Source organism: Oppia nitens, unplaced genomic scaffold (genome assembly GCF_028296485.1).
Source record: "Oppia nitens isolate AA-2021 unplaced genomic scaffold, nextdenovo-longstitch-racon4-pilon3 scaffold8_pilon_pilon_pilon, whole genome shotgun sequence".
Lineage (NCBI taxonomy): Eukaryota > Metazoa > Arthropoda > Arachnida > Sarcoptiformes > Oppiidae > Oppia > Oppia nitens.
Window position 1 is genome coordinate 1,073,991 of NW_026533252.1, and position 18,934 is coordinate 1,092,924.

Below are 18,934 nucleotides of genomic sequence, written 5' to 3' on the forward strand. Positions count from 1 at the left end.
GAACAATACATCATAATTACAAATAATTGTTAAATATTATTATTAGTATTTTACTTAATATTCAAACTAAAATTATAACTGAATGACGAATAAACTTTTAACAAAAAACTGTAATTATAAATTAATAATCACATTTGCTTAGTTGTACAATATATGTATATTATGTATCATTAACAGGGTCTTAAAAATAGCAGACATAAACAATAGAATCCAAATTTGGTAAATGCCAGCCATTCCTCAGCCATGCTCTGGGCATCTATTTTCAAGCATTTTTAAAAAGCATATTTATTTTAAAACCCTGATCATTAATATAATAATAACACAATAGCAATATACTGTATATATATATATATAAGAGGAACACAGTATAATAATTAATAAATTTCTATAGAAATTTATTACTGAGAAATTTACTAGAAATTTCTATTTAGCCATTTCTATATACTATTTAGACATTGTTTAACTAAAATTTTGCATTTATGTATTAAATAATAATAGATTAAAATTAAAAAGTTATTACTTGTTAAATTGAATAAAAATATCAATATATTTATAAGATCTAATAAATAATAACAATTATATATATATATTCAAAAATTATTTTTGATTATTTTAATTGTTTAATAAAATATTTATTAATTATTTAGATATATATTTTAATGAATTTTAATTATTGAATGACAGTTACTAAGTTTGATCTTTTAATATATTCTTATATTTTTATTTAATTTAAAATAATTTAATTATATGTTTTTATTGATTTGTATCTAATTTTTTATTTTATATTATTTTCCCAGAAATATTAAAATTTTGATTTTGACATTTAATTTTTTTTAATCCAATATACAAAAAAATATCATTTTATATACTATAAGAATAAATATATTTTATATAAATATTGTATTTTTAAAAATATTATATTTAATAATACGGTATATAATAATATAAAACTATTTTATTTAAGTTTCTAATCCAATAGGATTTTTGTATAAAAAATTTTGAGTTTATTTTCACACATATTGTTTTGATTCAACAAAATTAATGTCTTTCCACTTAAAGCATAAGTGATGCACACATTTAACAAATATATTTTTGAATACACATAAAAAACCTAACCGTTTAAATCCATTATTTCTTATTTAATTTAATGATAAATTAAGTCAACTCAACACATAAGTGGGTAAACTCAAAGTGACTTAACAATAGTGAGTGTTAAGACAGTGGGCGACCCCTTACTGGGTTTAACGCCATAAGTAATATACAAAAATGATTGCTCTTTAAATCCTTGCGGAGTAAAACAAAATGTTTGTAGAAATATAGTGAAAACAAGTTTTATCATAAAAACTCATTGTATTTTTTTTTGTATTAAATATATCTATGATTCATAGATAAATAAAAAAATTTATATATAAAATAGATATTTTGTGAAATAGTTTATCAGTTAGAACTCAATTGAAGCCAATTTTTGCTTTCAATGCATTGTTTTTGTTTTGTTTTTTATATAACAAAATCTTTTTATTTCTTAACTTTTATTTTATACGAGATTTATTCATATAATAAAAGACTTCTTTTTTATAAATTATATCCCATAAGTTTTAAAAATATTGGATTCTCGATAATAAAACAAATATTATGTTTTGAAAATTTATTATATGTTTAAATATATTTATAGTTAAAATTATTATATAAAATATTTTCATGTAATTTAAATTTTAAACTCAATCAATATGTTTAGAATCATAATTATTATTTTATATAAATATAAAATCATTAAAAATACTAAAAATAATATATTAATAAACTGTTATCAACAATTCAATTATTGAGTTTTATTCAATTTAATTTGAAATTAATACAAAATAAAGTAAACAGTTATTCATTAATATAAATGCAATGATTATAAACATTAGTTTTATTTACTATCTCATACATTGCAATACAATAGAGTATAAACTCATTTTACTTACACAACCAGTTATTTTATAAGCAATTGTTTTATGTTAAGTTAGTTTTGGGCTTAAATAACAAAAAATTACTTGACTTTCAGTTGGCTATTGAAGTAGACTATCAGTTATAGTGAGACACTATAGTTGAAGTCTTCTTTATTATTATACCAAAAAAACTACAATTTTGTTTTAGTATTATTTTTTTCTCAATTATTGTGTGTATGTGTTGTGTATTTTAGCGATATTGTGTAAATCAAAATAGATTTTACGATTCAAAACATACGACAGCTCCTAAACTAACACTCATTTAGTCTCAAAATATTTACCCAAAAAAATCTAATGCCATATAATATAGTGTTTTGCCTCAACACACACTTATTTGAGACTTAAATATTGTGATTAATGTTTTCATTGCAAATAATAAATACGTTTATTTCAATCAATTGTATTTATTGATATTATGTTTATTTAATATAATTTAGTCAATTGGTATGTGTTTATGTATGTATAAGTTGTAATGAAATTTTTATTTAAATTACTAACAATAAACATTATAAGTTAGTTTTATTAAATATCTAAGAATCAAAATTTAATTAGAGTTTATACACAATCTTTATATTTTTAGTAAAATTATTTTTTAATTAATTAAAATAACATATCTAAAACATGAATATTTAATTATTCACAAACTCAATTTTATAACAAAAATTATATTTAAAAATATTAGTTACTTATACAGTAAAAAATTATAAATAATATATATATATATTATAAATTTAATTCAAAATAGCAATTGATTAATACAATATTGATAATAATATCAATATTTTATATATATATAAATTATCTAAATCATGTAAATATTGTTTTTCTCTATAAACTGTATATTTATCTTATATTAATTTGAAACAATCAAATCAAATTCATAACATTTATGACATGAATTGAAATAAGTGTGCATTCAATTGCAGACTTTTTTTAATATATATTTCTAGTGTATTGATTAATAATTTTTTATACTCTATTAAATAGTTGTTATAATAGTTGCCAAAAAACGTCAAATAGTTGTTAAAATAGTTATTTAAACTGTATTAAATAGTTGTATATAATTGCCAAAAAAGCCAAATAGTTATTGAAATAGTTATTTATTTTCTTATAAATATTTCAACTGATATATAATTCACTTGTTTTCAGCATATTTACAAAAATGATTTATATAAATAAACTAAATATTTCTATTGTTAAAAAAGTAATATGAGTTGATAACAGTTTACACATGTTATATAATTTATATAACTATTACTTTTTGTTTTTACATATATTTGAGCAATATTTTACAATCTAATGCTTATATTTTTCAAAATAACTGAAATAGTTATTTATAAGTTTTTATAGTTGCTAACCTAACAAATAGTTATTTATAGTTATAATAAAATTTCTGAAATAGCGTCCACTGGTCAACTTCGGTGGACATACTAAGTCCCAGTTATAAGCGTTAAACCGACAAAATAATTTTTTTAGTTGAAAATCAAGACACTATATATTTCTTTATATTTCAATTGATTTATCAAAAACGTCGGTTGACTTCACAATCAGTTCATATCATATGTGAAATTCTGACCGAATTTTCAATGAATGAAAGTGAAAGCATTGAAGAATTGGTTATAATATTAAAAGAAATAAAAAACATTTTTCTTTAATATTAAAGATATCTTTATATATACAGAACATTGCAATACAATTACATTATATCTATAGAATAGTGAATTTATGTTTCAGTTATGTTATAAAACATTTGTTGTGTTGATTTCAAACTGATATAAAATAAGTATTGCACTACTATTTTATAGCAACTTTATATTTATAAAAATAATATTTTAATATTTAAATTATATATATATATTATATATGTAAAGTATAAATGCTTTATACTTAATGTGAATTTAATTTTAGAAACATTTCATCAAAACAAAGCAATTATTTGATTAATAAATTATTGTAAATTACCTAAAACTCAATATTTTTAACAATTGAACATAAATAGCACTTTCGTTACATTTATTAGCCTTCAAATACTTGCCGACATATTTATAGGTCAACCCTTTGTTTTAAATCACTATACAGTATAAGTTATACCACTTGACATAAATTTTATACCTTGATATGCCTGTGCTTACGACTACAACTGTTAAACTAAATTTTTAACTAAATATAATATTTAAATAAAATGATTATTTTTTAAATACAATAAGTTTTAATTGAGTTGTGCACCAAAAAAGTAAATATGCAAAAATTATATTATTATTTACAACAACGATAATACGTCTTTTTATTAATTAAATTTATTATATAACAATAAATTATTTAATATATTATTATTATATCATATATTACTATATAAAATAATCTTAAAGTTTTAAATAACAAAATGTATGTAATTCAAAGTGAATATATATTATATAAATAACAAAATAGTAATTCACAATATAATTTACTTACAACAATACAGTATACACTGTAATTACTGTATTATCAAGTATATAAATATATCAAAAGTGTAAATTTATTGTTTTTTAATTTTAACTTTTAAATTTTATATAAATTTTTACATGTTAAAAACAACTTAATATATATATTTTATACAAATTATTTAGTTTTCATTTAAAAGATAATTTAGTGTAAAATAATTGTTATATTTTTGGTTAATTAATGAGTGTAATTATAATGTAATTAATATTTAATTTTTATTGATATTGTAATCATTGACCAAAAAACACAATATGATTGCTATCTATAATAAACAGACATTGATTTTACATCAATTACTATTTAGTAGACTTAGAAACAGTTATTGATTTTAATGTCAAAAATTCATGCATTAAGTAACATATGGAATATATGATATAAAAATAACATATCATTTATGGTTAACATAAATATAAATCACAAAACAAATCTGTATTTTTAATGAATGAACTTTTATTTTAAAAATATTAATGAATTTTATACAAATTCTTGTTTTTTAAAATTCAGTTTAACTAATATACCGGTAAACAAATAGATTAATAAAATATATTATGTGTATATAATATACACTATATTAATATATTAAATTTTAACTATATTAAATTTATATAATCTTATTTACACTTGTAAAATATAAATACTATAATATAAATAATTTCTGTTTATTTAAATAACCAATCAAGTTTTTATCTAAATCTTTTAAAACTTAGATTTTAAAAAAATATTTTTATATTTATATTTTATAATATACAGATTGATTAACTAATAGTGACAAAATAATAAAGCAATTTTATTAAATTAAATTTCTAAACAAAAATAATAAACTTTAATGGTTTTATGTACAGTATATTATCTGAAATTATAGATGAATATTGTAGATATGCATTAATTATTGTTAACGTGTTTTATGGTTACATATCATTTTAGTCAATTGACTAATGACTAGTAAATTAAATCAATGCATGTATTATCTTAGTTTGCCAATTAGGTACAATATTTAACTATTATATGATATATATAATACATTAGATGCATACAGCTATACAGTAGTAAATATTTATATTACAGTACAACATAGTATAGTATAGAGATAATGTCATAATGTTTAGGAAATGAATTGAATAAAAATCTATACAAACATATAAAGTGATTGTTATTCGTTAAGAGTATGGGTTTAATAATAAAAACAGTGAATATAATTCTACAACTCATAAGTTATTACAGTATTATTGATTATAACAATAAATTAAATGAATGAAAGTTGTCTTCACATAACACGGTGTGAAAATTGTTAGTTTTTTAAAGACAAACATTGAGTTTTTAATATTAATACCAGTGTTGCGATTGGGGTAAGGAGTAGAGAGGGCTTACCCCCAGAGACAAAAATTTTGGAGATTTTAGGCCCAGACTTTTTTTGCAAAAATAAAAAATAGTCAATTAAAACGATGAGAAACTGACCTAAAATTTCAGCGCCGAAGGAGAAGATATTATTTTTCAAAAATATTAAAATTAATATTTTAACTAATATTTATAAATTAACTATTATTATACATTTATAAATTATTTACATTAAATTATTAAGTTAAATAGTAAAAATTAAATAAAAATTACTCTAAATATAACATTATTTTAATAAAAAGTATATAACTAAAATCTTATAAATGAATTATATAACTATATGTTTAAAAAATAACTGGTATTTCTGGAATATTATTATAAGATAATTAATATATTGATAATAAATTATACTGTTAATATTAATGTGTTTTAGATAAAAAAAACAAAATTTCATAAATGTTAATTAATTTATATGTTAATATTATTACTTAATCGAGTTAAGTTATTAGATAAAAATCTTGTTATTATTTATGCTTAAGCTATTTATTATTATTTTTAATTTGAGAAAATTTGCAAAAATAAGAGAATTTATTGGAAATATCCTATTATTCTGGGAATTTCTTTCCATATACATGGTAATTTTTTTGCGGATTTTTAAGAAAGACCTCATGACCCTCACCCCTTGATTTTCAAATTTTGAAAAAATCTTTTTAAATATGCAATAAAAGTAGACACCCCACTCATCAAACCCCCCCCCCCAAGATTTTGGCCCATTTGACCCTCTCTCCAGTACCCCCTTCCCTCCCTTAGACCAAACTTTCGCAATCTCTATTAATACAGTACTGAACAATATATCTTTTTTCTTAAAAAGCAAAATGTTTTTTGTGTTATTATTATTATTATTATTATATGATTCATAAAGTCTTTTGAAATAATTTTATGATATATTAAAAACTGTTTTTATTGTCACGAGTTATCTTATACTACATTATGATATACAGCCACCAAAGGCATCAAAACTAAATCTAATTAAATATATGATGACTTCCTTATGGTTTAACAATAAAAACTTGCAAATAAAGTTGAGTTTATTTTTATATGGGATGTAATTTAAAGAGCTCTCATTTGATAGCATTAGTTAATCATCAAATGGTTAATGAATGGATCAATGAATGACAAAATAACTTTATATTATAAAATGTGTGCCTCTTTTGATGTTTGAGTGTCTATAAGTTATTACACAATTTAATGTTGAGATGCAAACTACACTTTGTATGATTTGGTCGGAAGCCATACTAACTATTATTAGTTTACTAAATATTAACTATAAATATTACATTATGACAACATTGGTCATTGCATTGTTTGTAGGATCAGTTCAACAATTTATAAACTTAAATGATCTGCGAATTTAAACATTTGATGTTTTTATTATTTCTATGTATTCACTTACAGTAAATATCTCTAATATTTAGTACATTTTGAATTTTGTTGCCAGAAATGATAGAAATATTTTCAGTGCATTTAGATAATGTGTAAACTTAGAAATTTAATGTTATATTTATGTTGTCAACTATTTAACTATTGATTTGATTAAATATATTTGAGTAAATATGTAACATAAATCCAGACAAAATAAAAAATAAATTTTTTTTTGTTTATCTTTCGCCATATTAATATAACTTATACTAACCATACATTTACCAACCAAGTACTGTATTTATACATTTTAATATAAATTGTACTGTAGATGATGGATATTTGTATGCATTATATACTGTATATACTGTAATAAATATAATTAAATTGGTTAGTTTAGTATAAGTGATATGTTGCTAATGTTTCAAACGGTCATTGATGTAAATAAATAAATATATATATATATATAGCTTTAATAATAACGAACAAAATGAGAGTCAATTTTTAGTATAATATAACTGTCCAAACATTTTATATAGGATATTGAACACCCATGGTAAATTATTAATAAATCTTAAATATTTGATAAATTCAGTACAAACTTTTTTTGTAACAAATAACTAATATGAAAATAACTTTTTGCAACTTTCAAAAATTATAGTATTAGTTATAATATATTGTATAGTTATAAATAAATTTACAAATTGACAGTTGAGTTGTAAATGGATGTGAAATCAAAACATAAGCAAAACGTCTATTTTTCCGTTCATTCATCACATCATCACATCTAATGTCAGCACAACTGCAAACATAACAATACAAACAACACGTAATCAAAGCCAACATTATTACCAAATACTATCTCAAAGAAGTTATTTTGTTTATACTATAGATTCTATAGTATATAATATGGACTATATATAAGGTAAACATATATACCGTATATACAGTATATACCGGTAGTACAGTATATTCAATAGCCTCTTAGTTCACGTCGTAAACTTAAAGTACATAATAATACCGATCCGATGGTATAGTTGTAGTGTTTCTAGTATTACATCAATTGTTTACTAATCTAAATGTTGATAATAAAGATAAAGATAAAAATGACCATTTGGTATGTCTTTTGGGACATAAAAACTAATAATAAATGGCATAAAACATATCAAAAAGGTGTTTATATGAGTGAGTGAGTGAGTGAGTGAGTGAGTGAGTGAGTGAGTGAGTGAGTGAGACAGATAGACAAATACTATGAGATGATGTCATCTTATTCTTTAATTTGGCAAAAAAATATTTTTTTCTTGAAATCATTAGAGAAAATGCGTCAAAAATTAACGTCAAATCAATCAAAGAAAAGCTGTCACAAAAAGAGTCGCTATTTAATTGGCAAACAAACTCTTAGTGCAAAAAAATTATTTATAAATTCTTATAATTATGTTTACATGAAATATAGTTTTTATAAATTATAAATTATTATATTATAAGTTAAGTACTTTTATGTCCTTTAAAATTAAATAACATCCAGTTTTTATACAGGTTCTAAATGTTGAAGATTTCATTTTTTAAAACTATAAAATTGTTTGAAAATTATTATTGTATAATTATAAAAATGATATCGAAATATATTGTATATAGAAATACAGTATTATATTAATATAAACTTTTCAAATGTTCACTTTAGATGACATACTTTGAGGATATGTTTTCTCATGACTTTAGGCTTTCAAAAAAAGGGATTTTTGCAATAAGTTGTATCGTATTTATTGTAATAATATATAAATAAAATATTTACTCAATTTCGTGTTAACATCGCATATAAAATAATATTTTTATATTTAAGTTGATATTATAATTAAAAATAAGAGTTGTTTCCCAACGAATACAATAATAATAATAATTTTGCCTAACAGTCAAATATGATTAATAATGAAAATTATACTTAATATTAATAATTTAATGATACTTTAAAGAAATATAAATTTAGTAATTTAATATGTACTCAATAAAATTATTTATGTTATTGTTACAATTTCATTATTATTATAACTAAAAAATGATTATTTTGAAAAAATTATTTATTTAATTTATTTGAAATATTAATTAAATTTGAAAATTAAACTACTGAAATAATATAATATCAAAATATATCAAAATACCAATTATAATGTTTTTTTGCAAATGTTACTGTAATGTAGGATAAACCCACAAAATAGTTTTTGTTAATTTTTATCAAATAATTAATTAATTAATTAATAATTAACAAATGTTTGTAAATTTTTATAGCTAATAACTTATATAAGCACTTTTAAAACTTAATACAGTAAAATATTGTTTTTTTAAAAGTAAAAGCTAAAAATATTAATAAAATGAAAATTATAATAATTATAAAAACATTTACTTAAATTGAATAAAATAACTTTATCGGTTACATTATTTTTATAAACAATCGATCAGTTATTTTTTATAAAAAAACTTTTTAAATCATTTATCAAAATTTTCACTTCTTTTGTATATAAAATTTAATGGAAAGTATATTCAATAATTCAAAAGTGTTGTCCGTTTTTTATTACTCATAAAAACTTGACATTTTTGTCATACTTTTCTTACAATTCATAAAAAATATATAACGTGTGATATTATAAAAAATTAAACTCATAAATAAAAATAAAAAATCAATTTTAACCAAAACTCTTTTTTATTTAAAATTAATATTATTAAAATAACTGTAAACAATTTTTATAAACTAGTTATTTAAAATGACATTTAATTGATGTCAATTAAAAAATATTTGAATTAAATTTAATTTTTATTGACTAATTTAAAAAATATATATAAGATAACTTTTTAATATAAAATTAATGAATTATTTTGTACATTAAATTGTATATATATGTATATATATATGTAAATGAAAATATTTATTATTAATTGCAAAAACACAATTAGTTGTTTCAAGGAATAAATTAAACAAATAAATCTATATATTAATCACAAGTTTCAAAGTTAACTTATTAAATAATATATATAAATAGTGTATAAAATTTATATTATAGTTGTATATTAAACACTTAAATGTTGTTGTATTTGATACAAAATTGCAAAATCCAATGCACTGTTTATTTAACATCAATATAGCTTTAGGTAATAAATTTTAATATCCTTTTACTAAACATTCAAAACTCGATAATCATTAGACATAAAGTTTTATCACACAATATGATATTAACACAAATTTTGCTTAAAATTTTGTCATTTATGCAATACTAGTACAATAATATAAAACAGTATGTTATTATAATGTTTAAATAATATTGATTTATAAATATACAGTATTATGAAAATATTTGACTATGTTAGTATTTTTGGTTATTTATTTTTTAATTAATAGAGATCACTATAAAAAGTTATGATAATTTAATAATATTAGTACAGTATTACAATATAATATGTATTAATTTAATGATATAAAATGTGATATTATGTAAATCATTTTAAAAGCCAAATATTAATTTTTTTAATCAAATGCCATCATTAGATTATAAGATTTTTATATCGATTATTAGTGAGTATTAGTGGCATAACATTAATAAATTGATCCAATATTTTTGGATGAAATATATTGTATGTAATGTAAAGGCATTTTTTGTCATCAACTATAATAATAAGATTGATTTGAGTGTAAAATAATTTTTATAATATATTATATCACACATATAAGTTGATGTCATTTAATAAACTATATGCCAATAATAGTTAAGCGATGCATATAAAGTATAAAATTATTTTTCATATGATTTTTATATTAACACTATTGTTGGCAACAGAAGAATATATTTATGGAAATCATTTTAACAGAAAAAGCAATTCTTTAGTTTTTTTTGCTTTTTTTACTAAACTATTGTTCGTTTAGTTTTAAATATAAATTTCTTGATTATCTCTTATTATTATAAAATCACTTTATTTTCTGTTACATTACATCTATGTCACAATAAATGAGTGATTTTTAAATTTATAAAATGTATTTTTAAATATGTATTTTGAAAAATCAATTTATATATTTTTAAATTAATATTTTTCATTTATTAGCAAAAAAAATATCATTAAATATTTTATTATATATTAAAAATTAATAAATACTTGTATTAAATATATTTATTATAACTGTCATTATAAATAACTTTTTAAAATCAAACTACTAAATAGTGATTTTGACGTAATGTAAGTTTAGAAAATTTTTGATTAATATTTTTTTTAACTTTACTTTTTGTTGTATAAATATATAATTTAAAATAATTATTTATTAATTAAAATGACTTTAATAGTAGTTAAAGTATAATATAAATGTAATCAATCATATGTATACACAGCACATTTCTAATTAAATATTTAAATTAATATTAAAATTGATTTTTAGTTATCAAGGTAATAGGTTTGTTAATATAATATTAATTCTAGAACTTAAAATTATTTTCATATTTTTATGTTTAAATAAAAATCATTAGTAAATAATAATACAATTATTATTTATGCTTAACAATTATCTAAGCTTGTTATCGCATTTATATATTTTATAGTATTATATTTTCAAAAGTCAAAATTTTGTTTAATTTTTTATAAATACAACAATAGATAGTTTGTGATGAAAAATGTTGATTCAATTGTTTGTCAGTTTTTTCTAACTTTGCTCTCCTATTGATTCGCTTATGTATAAAAAGATGGTAGTGTTGTATAACTAACTATGAGCTCACAATTGTGTAGATATAGTTAAGTATCCGTATAACCCTGGTATGTTTTTCTATGTGTTTGGATGTGTGCACACATAAGAAATCTTATCTCAATAAACATTACATTACAGGCCTAACCTAACCACACACACACACACACATAAGCCAGACTGCGTGCGCACCCATACCCATACCCGCACAGACATCAGGCTTTCCATACCATACCCGTAGTTCAGTTGTGTTGTGCGGCACACAAGTTATCAATAATATACAGTATATATATATATATGATAGAAAAGTCGACAATATTTTGTCTCTCAGTTTTGTTGCTATATTTTTAAACTGTTGTTAATAAAAAAAACTATTGAATTTATAATTTATTAAAATTTTATTAACAGAATTTATATTTTTAAAAATTCTTTATAAATATTATTAAATGTAAACAATTTATATTAATTTTTTAAAGTGCTTCTCAATGTTTTTAAGTTTTTTTTGTGATCATCTTTATTGTTATTAGTTTATATTTTGTCACTTAAAAGGATATTCAATTTGTTTAACAACACAAAGAATAAAGTTTACAGTTTTTTTCGGTAAGTTTTTTACAAAAATCTTTTAATTTATTTTTGCTATTTTTGATAAGCAATGAATATGTTTCTAAGCGACAACTACTGTATCTTTTGTTAATAAATAAATAAAATAATAAAAAATAAGAATATTCTCTATTATTCTATTATAGAATATTTCTATTTTTCTCAATATATTATTTATATTCATGTATTTCTATATAATGTATGCGATATAATAACAAAAACAGTGCAAAAACATTATTTATTACAAATGACTTTTTCTTAATTTATACATTATTACAGTATTAATAGATATTTATTCATTATATTATTAAATATTATATTATATATTTATATATATATTTGTTTATTATTATCAAATATTATGAAAAATATTATAAAAATAAAAACAATTGCTTTTCCTTTTGGTAATAGAGATACAAATTTTATTTCCTTATTTAAAATATTTTTAATAATAGATTTTATGAGTTATATTATTATTATTATAAAATTTATACCAATACAAATATTAAATATAATTATTTGAAATAAACATTTTGTATTATAAAACTTTATGTTTAATGTGTTTTATTATGTTAATATGTTTTAAATCAAAATAAAATTTATAAAATACTAAGTATATTATAAATTAAACAAATTTTTAAAACTATTTTAATTTTTTAAAATTATATAATATAAGTGATGTTTACAACAAAAAGCATTTAATAACAGTTTTCATGTTTCTCATGCATATCATGTTTTCATACTTGAAATCTATTTTATATTAAAATTACTGACAAATAATTTTCCGAATCTATTAATTACATATATTTATTATAATACATATAAAATATTTTAAGTTTTTATTAAATAAAGTAGTTAAAAAATTAATTAATAAACAGAAAAAGTTAACTTTCTATAAATAAATAATTTTTTAAAAATCGTTTATAATCAATTTAAATAATTTATGATATTAAAATCAATATTATATATACTGTATAATTAATTTTTATAAATAATTGATATATTATTTCTCTAGTGTAACCTTAAAGCAATGAACACTACTTTATAGTTATTAATCTAATAATTTATTGAAGAGTACTTCTTAACATAAATAATATATCGGTAATTATTATACTGTATAGCAATTATCTATATAATAAATATTATTTTTATAACAATAATTTTTTTAAAACATTCAGATTATCAACAAATTTCATATTTTATTTATAATTAATTATATATGTTAATTCTCATATAAAAATTTATTTAGGACTATTGTTAATTTTATTTAGATTGTAAAATCAATTAATAATTTTAATTATTATATTATAAATTTTCTGGACAACAAATAATACTTTGTTATATTTTTAAAAATTATATTTATATAACATTGTTTGTTATTAATCACAATTCATAATTATTTTTGTATGAATTAAATGTAATGAGATTTACATTGGTTTAATTTTTTCATTGTATTAAATGTTTTTAGTGTTTATAAGAAATTATTTTTATGATAATTTTGTTTCTTTTACTTAATCTACACAATAAATAAATAAATTTTAATGAAAATTTGAAATATACAGAAAATGGGAGGAAAAGTGAATGAAATCAAAAACAAAAGTTTATTTCCAAAAGTCATATAAAAAGGAAATATTAAATAAAAGGGTTTGATTTGCATCTGAATGACACTGAAATTAAGTCAAGCTTTGCATTTCAAATGTTATTTAAAAAGCAAATGAATACTTTTGTGTCATATTTTTAGTTTCCGTTTGTTTTTAATCTATTAAATTGTTGTCATTTTGTTTGAAGTCATATTGTAATGGATTTTTTGTGAGTATATATTTGTTTTGTGATTTTATATCTCAAGGATACTAACCATATCATTGATGAGTGGTTGTTGACCATCACATCCACTCAATCTTCAACTTCTTTAATGACAATAAATTAGTTCATTTGTTAGCATGTATTGTGTCTAATAATGTTTCATATATATTAAAAGTTAACATGTTTTAGAGTATATCATATAAATCAGTAATATAGGGGTTAATTTATAATGGTTTTCATACTTTATTAAAAACAGTTATGTTTTATGTAATGTCTTAAGAGAAGATTTAATAACACTTAATGTGTTTTTTAATATATAAATTAACATTTTTTTTTTCTCTTTTTACTCAACAATTCTTTCATTTATCTATATGTCTATACATATAATTATGTATTTGTATCTCTATTTATCATTATTTATATGAATTTGTTAAAATATAATTTATAATGATATCTAAATTTATTAATTTTTATATTCGACTTACATAATCATTGCTATTTATAAACTAAATCAATACGATAATGTTGTTTTAATTAAAAGATAAATTATTTTAATTTCATTAATATTTTATTAATATTATTACAAAAGTAATACTAAAGATTTTTTTATAACTACATTATCATTAGTGAAAAACATATTAACAAGTAATTGCTTTTCTTGTACTAAACACACAATATTGTAGTCATTATTAAATACTAATATTAATATATTTTTGTATATATTTTGCATTTATAGTACTCAAGTATAACAGTTATCTAAACTCATAAGCTATAAATTATTTGTTATTATCATACATTAATTATTATTTTATAAATAAACAGACAATATATATGTATGTTAAAATAAATTAGTAATATAAAAATAATCTATTATTTGTTGAATATAAAAAAAATTTGAAATAAATTACTTAAAATAAATTGTATTGTATATAATATAAGGCACATTACTCTATTTACAGTATATAGTGATAACTTTTTAATACGTATTTATATATATGATATTAATATTTTTTCAAAAACATTCAAAAAAGTTATATGAGATATAATATATATATACCCTATATATAACATATAGTTTATACATACAGTATATAACTTATACAAACAACATTACACTATACACGAAATACTATTTTTATGCCGCATTTATTACTATTATAAACAAATAGTTTTTAAAAAAAAATTTAAATTACTTTATACTTAGCATATTGTTGAACAACATAAAACATATTTTTATAAGCTATAGTAAACATTTTTACAATCATTTATCTTAAAATTAAACATAAATAAAATGCTCGTAAAAATTATATGATTTATATAAAAGGATCTACAAAATCATTGATGACTACAGTATATTATATTATATATATATATATATTATCTATTGAATAGTTGAGATGACTTTGTATAGCAAACAAAATGTGTGGCAATGGATGTCAATAGGTCTCACAAAATAACATGTGCTCCAAGTGTTTCTCAAAATGATATCAATCAACACATATGTTATTTCACAGCCTTTTCTTCATATAATAAAGTGTCACAAAAAATATATGAAAAATAATTTTTGTGTCAATTTATCATATCATTGGTGGTGTTATATACGGAATATCTTTTTGTTATTTAATTCACACTTTTTATTTCAAATGATAGTACTTCTGATATATATAGTATATAATACTTAATATTGCTTATCATTTTGATTGGCAATAATTTTGAAATTTTATTTATTTTTGTTTCAATACTTAAACGTAAATTATAGATATCTACTTAATTTATATCATAAAATCTATAAATCAATAAATTAATGCAATAATAATAGGTTATTATTTTATATTAAATTATTAAGTACTTAAGATTTATTTTTTTATCATTAATTTCTAATCTATAAATAATTTTATATAGACTATGCAAAATTTGTTTTCATTTTCAAAAACATAATTTCTAACATATTTTGTTAAAATAAATTAATCAAATTATATATATATATCTCATTAATCATAAGCGATAATAAATTTAGATATTATACAGACATAAAAAATTATCAAAAATTTTAAAATTCAATTTTAATTATAATAATTATATTTCTTTTTAAAAGTTTTTTTTGCTATAAGTTTTATTCTTAAATTCGTATAGATTATAATAATTATTAAATTAACATTAGATTATTAAATAAATAAAACACTTGACATTCAACTATTGACAAATAAATAAAGAAATTTTTATTGCACTCAAAAATATTATCAAAAATGAGTTTAGGTTTCAATCAAATGTATTGAAAACAAAATATTTAGTTGAAAATATAGTCAAACTATTACCGTAACAATTGAATGGAAAGTAGTTCACTGCGAGAGACAAACATTTTATACATTGAATTGTCGGCAAAAAAACATAACATCAATGCCAGTAAAATGCCATTAAGTTAATTGAAAATTAATTGTAAACATTGAATCATATATATATATATATACCGGTATATATTTATATTTTATATATTAAAAATTATTATATGATTGAAAAAATGCTTTTTATTAATAATATAATAGAGGTTAAAGAATAAATATAATTAAAAATAAATCATTGATTTTATGGCAACAAATAAAAAACCATTGATATAAAGGTAGTAAATGTTGTAAATAAAAACATAAAATCATATTAAATGAATTTTATTTTTTAAGTAATAATCGTTTACATTGCTGTACATTACATGCATTTATATTATATCTTTATTGCAATTGTTTTAATAAATTGTGTTAAAACATTGACTGTATTTGCATTAATCATTAGATTTTTATTGAAATAACAAATACTGTACATACTGTGTAATACATTTTATAGATTATATTTAATAAATAATATGTAATTAGTCTCAAAAACTATAGTATTATTTTATTACCCATTATTTCGGTCACTAATTCATTTGGGGATTTGACTTAATTTAAACAAATGAATTTGGAAAACAATTACATTTAATTATAAATTTATGCAAATTTAACATTTTTCAAGTATAAACTACATTTAAATACATTAAATTAAATTATTAAATCAAGTGTTATAAGTAATTTAAGTACTTAGAAATTTAATATTTACTTAACAATACTAAATACTAAATTATTATATATTGTTTTATATTGTAATTTGTTAATAATACTATTTTTTAAAATTTTAAATAAGAATATAAATGATAACAATAACATGAATTTATATACCGTAAAATTACATTAAATAAAAAAATAATTATAGTTAACTCAATATAGGCTTTTATTTAGTTATTTAATTCATGATTAAATTTTGGTTAAATTGTAATATAATATATTTAATATAAATTTATTTTTCAGTAAACAACTACTTTTTATTGTCAATCATTTATCTATTCATTTTCACAATTGATGCTTCAGTTTCTTATTATTGCAAACAATTTCAATGTTATTTTAATTATTAATAATTCATAAGCAGTCTTGACAAGAGTTTCAACAACTTTTAAATTTATAATAATAATAAAGTATAAGAAAATTAATAAATAATTTATGTTTATTCAATTATTATTACATAAATTTATATATCAATACTAAAAGATTAATAGAAAGACAAACAGCGAATAAAGTGTTTATTTTACTCACATTTTCTACTTTATTGAAATTTCATTTAATAATTAAATTCTTTCAACAAAATTAACACAAAGTTTATATAAAACATATTTCAATTTATTAATATATATATATTTATATATATATAAATTATATATAATAGCAACAATTTAAATGATTTATTTATGTGGCATACGATTTATGCAATTTTATACCAAATTTAATAATTTCATTAAAATTATTGCAACTTTTTGCATATTATTAGCACACATTATAGTTAATGTATACACACGTCAATGGTGTTACTAATAGTCAAACCACCAAATAATCATTAATTATACCCGATATTAGTTTCTTATATAAAATTATATATTAATAAATAAAATAATTTTTAAATAATGTTTAGATTGTACTATAATTTTTATTTAAATAACAATATATTAGGATTATAAATAAACAAACTTTAAAATGCCATCAATACTATTATAAATAATTCTAATAACAAAATCTATTATATTAATTTAATTAAATCAGTTATGTTATCTCTACCAAAGTTTACACTTAAAATCATTATATTTCTAAACAATATAAAATAAAATAAATCTCTAATTAGTCAAAATTTTAACATTAATTGTGTAAAACCTTGGGAAGCTTTACTAATATGTTTACAAAAAAATTGTTTTGAATTTTCTCATTCATGCATTTATTCAATTTATGTAATGATTTTATTTATAATATTTATAAAAATTTGTGTTTTAGACAATTATTATTATATAATAATTAGCAACAAATGTTATAATCAAATAAATAAAATTTTATTTAAACATAGATTAGTTTTTAATAAATATGTATATGACTTGCTTTAATTAAACAAAAAAATGTATTTGAATAAAATAAAATTTAATTAAATTTAAATTGTTATAAACAATAATAGTTTATTTGTGTGTATTAGAGAGTGAAAGAAAGAGAGAGAGAGAATGAGAGAGAAATTTAATTTTTATAAT